Here is a 6,000-nt window from a genome sequence, read left to right on the forward strand (position 1 = left end):
CACATTTCATCTGCATTACTGACCTTTGATGCAGGGATTTTGCTAAATGGCAGTGTCACTTAGTACCCCAGAGGCAGCGCTGTCTATCACTTACGTATCTCCAGGACTGGAAGGCATAGAAGACCTCGGGTGCCCAAGCAGGAGTCACCTCAGCCGTGTTGTTTCTCCAGGCACTCTCCAAACCACTCCAAACCACTGGGGGAAGAGCAAGATTATTGCTGTCTCACTTCAAACCCAGGTGCAAGGCACATGCCTGTCCCACATAGAGAAAATGCCAGATGCTCACAAGTGATGCTGGGGAAAAGGCACAGCTGATCCACTGATTAAGTGGTCAAGGTCTGGCATCAGTCTAAAACCAACCATAGTTATTTACAGAACAATTTGCAAGAAAGGAGGAAGAAAAGAACTTTTATTTACATCTTTCATAGACTTTTTTTCTCCATCAGGTGCTCAGCTGAAAGAAAAATGTGTATATTAATAGACACAAAAATGTGTAATTTCTTGATGTCTGTGTGTGTCCCTATTTCAATAAATAAAATTAGAAATTAAACCAACATCCATTTTCCATCAAAATACTGAGTTAGAAAATATTCAAAAATTATTTAAATATTAATAAATAAACACTGATTTTTGTAAAGCTGAGGCATAGAAGAAAGCAAAAGCAACTACAAGATTGATAGAAAAATCCAGACTTTGGCTATTCAGTGCTGGTTCACTTCTCCCATTTGCAGTCAGTCAAGCCTTTGCCTTAGCTCTTCCCTCTCTGTCTTTCCTCCCTCTTATCCACTGGGAATACTTATTTGCATGTGACCAGGCTTCAGATGTTCCCCATAAACTGAGGAGCTAAAGAGTTCATTGCTGTGCCTGGGCTGGTGCAGGTACTGCACGTCTGTGTAACCTCTAGCCCTGTTTCAACACTTGGTTGTAGCCCAGAAACAAACCCAGTGGTAGCCCTGGTGTGACTGAGTGTATCTTGGGCAGAGAGTGGAAGCAGGTGTGCAGTGTTTATATTCCCTCTCCCAAACCACTTCAAGGCCTTGTGCCAGCTGACAGAAAACTGATTAAATACAGTGTTGGTCTTAGTGAGAGAAGCTCTAAAAACCTTTACCATGGGCAGGAGGCAACTGGAGGATGCAGCATGCTGCAGTCACTACCAGACAGGCAGCTGGTTGTTGTCTCTCACATTCTGACATAAAGGATCCTCCATTTTGAGTAAATCCAGCATCACTGAGGATAAATTGGACCTCTTTCTCCAGAATCTCATTTGCTTTCCATTTCCTCCACTGCTTCCACAGCCAGGCCATGTGACAGTAGAGGAAAAAGAGCTGCTTTCACACATATGTCCAGTCTGAAGGCTTGATTCATACAAGCACTAAAGTGCAAAGAAGATATTCCAAACCTCCAGCACTTTTTCAAGACTTTGTGTTCTGGTGCACAGCCTCTGTCACAATTAGCTGCAACAGTATAAGCAAGGCAGACAGTCCCATCCATATTCTTTGCTTTTCTGCTGAAGTTCACCACTCCTATGGGTTGTGGTAACCTTTGGCAAACTTGTGCACCAACTTCTATGAGAAGTTTAGAAATTTCAGAAACCTTTGCCGACAAAGTCACTGGTGTCAGGTTCAGCACTCATAGCAGGAGGTGATGTTTGTCTTGGAAAAGATGAGCAGTAGAGTGCCTGTGCTCCAAACAAAGCGTGCTTGTTCATCATTCCTCTCCATGTTCATAGAAAGTACTGAAAAATTAAAAGAGGAATGAGAGGAAACAGCGTAAAGATGCTGATCTTCAGTCAAAGCTGATCTGTGCTAGGAGGAGCTGGGACCCTACAGAATTAAGAAGTCACCAGCACATTGGTATTTCAGTGGTCTGGGGTTAGAGTATGAGTATGGTGGTGTTTTACCTCTGACACCAGACTTATGTGAGATGCTATATTGATTACAATGATCTGCAGTTTAAGCATAAACCTTTCCTAATCTGATCCAAGATTTTCATAGAAATGGTGTGATATTTCTTCTTCTGCACTTACTAAATTATATAATTTTATTCTGAGGGATATTTAGAGCTTTTCAGTGATACAGATTTGTTCCTTTCTCCTAAATATTTAGCTGTACAAGCTTATGCTGTTTAGGTCTGGAATGTCTCAAGATGGAAGAGGGAAATGAGACTGCCTGGAGTTGAGCCTAGTATTTCCCTGGCAAATGTGCATCAATAAAACAAAACATTTACACACATAAATAAGAAATCATGAGGGAAGAGGAGTGTGGAACCCAAATATCTCTCCCATTGTGTCCAGCTTTAACTCAAACACAAGTATTAGAGATGAGGTAAGGGGGCAGAGGAAGAGGATAACATGATAGACACAAAAGAATGTGAAAAAACTGTATTCCAGCACAACCTAAAAATTTGCAGGAAGAAAAATGGGGATAAGCAAGTAATACTGTGTGGCCTTTTATAGGAAGTCTTCCATTCATAGGAATTCTCTTTATTTCTCCATGACCATGTCTCACTGCTCTTTTTTTTCCCACCATTGTCTGATTCTGATTCACAAGTCCTCTCTACAGTTAACCACTGCAAATATTTCTGAGCATAAGTCACTTTGCATCTCAGAGTTTTGGAAAAGAAACTTGAGAGACCTACCAAGGCAACTTCCAGAGCTAATAATTTACTTTAATAATAAAACAATCTCTTTTAAATTAGCATGTTTAATGTAAGTGGAAAGGAATGCAATCTTTCATCTACAGATCAGAAGGCAACAAACACCATCTCTCCCTCAAACTTCACTTTCTGATGTGATCAATGAGACAGAAGCTGTGGTGGTTTCTGTCTGGAACAGAACTGCCCCAGGGAACATGATGAGACATGCCACTAAACAACATCAGATGAGAGCTTGATTGCTCTGACCTCAGGAAAGAGTCAAGAAGATGACAGAAGCAAAAGGATCATCTGTCATTCCAGGGCTGCCTTAAGATAACAAGGTATCCATGAACTTTGAGTCAATCTGTTGTGTTCCTTCAAGGAATTTTAGCTTTAACTTACTTTCCATGAAATCAAAACATCATTGTAGTCATATCCCTTCTAGAAAGCAGGAATGTCTGTGAGTTATTCTCAGAGAGGCAAAACCAGGTTTCCCTAGAAGTAAGTGATATTGGGATAGGAATGCTCCTCCAGATAATTTAAAAATATCCATTTGAGCAAAAATGCAACAGGTGGAAATCTGGCATAAGCAGGTATTTTTGGCATAGAGGTATCTGAACTAAGAAACACATTATTTACCCCAATATTAAGAAAAGGCAACTGTAAGAGTTTCAGAAGGTCCATAAATTATTAAGAGAATGGGACAAACTGCCTTTGCTGGTGTTTTAAGAATAAAACTAACCCCTACACTGAAATAACAGTGTTCATTTTTTTCAGAAGAAACAGCCAAAATAAAATTGAAATTTGTGAAGGAGCAACTAGAAAGATTTGAAAATCCATATAAAAACTCTGAGAGGGATCTAGAGTAAAGGTTCTTTTATGAACAAAAGAAAGCAGATGAGAAAGAATAGAAGAGGGCAGACATAAGCTTGCCCATGTAAGAGATCATTTAGGCATCCCTAATCAGCTCACACTGAAACATAACTCCTCAGAAAGTTGAAAGACATGGCCCTTGTCTTGAGATCTTGCTTGAGAAATAGTGCTCACAGGAATGCAAAAGTATCCAGCGGAGATTTATGGAAACAGCAGAAGTAGTCTCCCCAGTCAAACATGGTTGTTAATATGGTGCTACCCAATGTCCATTTTAAATGGTGTTTTGTGCTGTCCTCTGAAGCAATAAAAGCTGAGCTCAATGACAAACCTTTTGTCTAAGCCACTGGGGCAATTTCTGTGCTAGAGTGCTGCACTGATAAGGTGCTGATACATATTTCTTGTTCTAATTCACTTCCACGAAGGGAAATCCATTTTTCCTTTGTAGAAGTCAGTGGTTTTACTTCATTTTTCCCACTGAAAAAAAAATTTCCCAATAATTTACCTGTCTACTGCTCAAGAAAGTTCCTGCAAGCTGCAGTACTGGACAAGGGGGAGCCTCCTGCCTGACTTCCCTGAAGTAGCTGAATTTCTGGGGCCACAGCCTCACTTTTTCAGAAACGACAGCCTCACATGCCAGGTCAATCAGAGAGGCTGTCTCTGTTCACTGCTGAATTTGAATTAAGGCTTTTTCTATTCAGCGTTGTTCGATGACTTTGGAATTTTAAAGAATAGAACAAATTTTGATGGCCAAATTTCTGCATTCAAAACAAACTAGCACCAAGAAGGAGATAATTAGATGAATTAGACTGTGGAGAGGGAGTCAATCTGGGAAGAGTGTGCTTAAGAGAGCAATCACAGAGCTCTATAGATGGGCTCATGGGTGGGTTTTCCAGGGACTGGGGAAATTACTGAGGCAGCCAGACCAGTAACAGCTGCTGTAACAAAAGCTCAAACTAGATGCCAGGCCCTGTGAGCTCAGGAGAAAATACAAATGAGGATCTGACACTGAATGCATAAGGCATTGACGTCAACAGTGTTGCACAGGAATGCTCCTGGCCCCTGAGCAAACCCAGCTCCACCAGAATTCCCCCTGCAAATTCCCTGTGACTCCCATCCAAACCCTCTGCCCTTTGAAGCCACAGGACCCCTTTTGTGTTTGTTGAGAGCACAAGGGGTTGGAAGCCTGTTTCCCACTTTGCATCCCACTGTGCAGCGCACGGTGTCTGCAGCAATCAAACCCAACTGGCTGAGGCTGCATTGATCCCAGCTGCTGAGTGAAACCCAGGCTGGAACCAGGCAATGAGCTGCTCCTGCTTCAGGGTGTCACTGCAAGCTGTAGTGAAGGCAAGGTCTGCTCAAGTTCACAAATGCTTTGTCAAACAGGGTTATGCTTTCATCACATCTGACTGTTTAGAGAGGAAAAAAAATGTGCAGTGTGGAGAGATCTAGAGTGTTTTTTTCTTTTTTCTGAGAAAAAAATATGCTTTGTGTGTGAGAGCGCAATAAATATCCAGGAAGCTATGGGCAGCCACAGTTGTTGGGAATTTCACTCCCATTTCCCTGGGTGGGCTGGGTTGTGAGCCAGGCTCTGAGGTGGAATTTCAAGCCACAACTTGGACAGGCACGTGAAAATTTTGATCTCAATAAGAATGAGCAAGCAGAACTTGCCCAAAGCCCCCTTCCAGATACAACTGTGTTGGAGCAGTAACAGAGCCCTGTATGATGTGTGAACTTGGCAAGTTCAGCCCCATCTCTGAGAGCTGTCTGGTCTGGGGTAGTCTCTCTGGAAGAACAACTTTTCCTCTAAGACTTTTAGCTTTCTAGATCCTGGTAAATATTCTGGAAGATGGTACACCATGTACAGACTCACACGTCCGTGTCAGATCCCTAAAGACAACACTGAGAAGAGCAGATATTTTTCAAACCTACAGCTGTAACAAACATTATATATTTTCAGAGGACGTCTGAGCCAGTGGAGATTCTGGCAAGAGGGAGCAGCTTTCTACCTGTTTCATACAGCACAACACACTGAGTCACAAGAGATGTTTTCTCTGCAGAGACTCTGTGTTTCAACAGGTCCATTGCACGTATGGCCCCACAGAGCATATCACAGTACAAACAGAGAGCAGATAGAGCCCCAGTAGCCCATGAGACTTTTCCAGCTGTGAGTCTACACAGAGCCAAAGAGGAAGCCATAACAGCTGCTGTCCCCAGGGGACCTGCCAGACCCCCAGGCATCACCTGCAAACCTGGGAAGAGCTCAGCTGGCTCTGATCACCCCCCTCATCACTCCTCTTTTACTTTTTGCTAAACCAGGTGGGAAAAGTTTTCCCTTTTCTATTCTTCATAAGCCAGTCTGCCTTCTGCTCAACTTCTACTCCCCTTCTCGTTTGGTTTGGATTTCACCTATGTGTTTGTCAGGTTTAGGAATGTTACTCCCCAGTTCATTGCCCCTGCTGAGACTCTCAAATCACATGCCACTCTCTTGCTCCC

The sequence above is a fragment of the Catharus ustulatus genome, chromosome 6 (genome assembly GCF_009819885.2).
Source record: "Catharus ustulatus isolate bCatUst1 chromosome 6, bCatUst1.pri.v2, whole genome shotgun sequence".
Taxonomy (NCBI): Eukaryota; Metazoa; Chordata; class Aves; order Passeriformes; family Turdidae; genus Catharus; species Catharus ustulatus.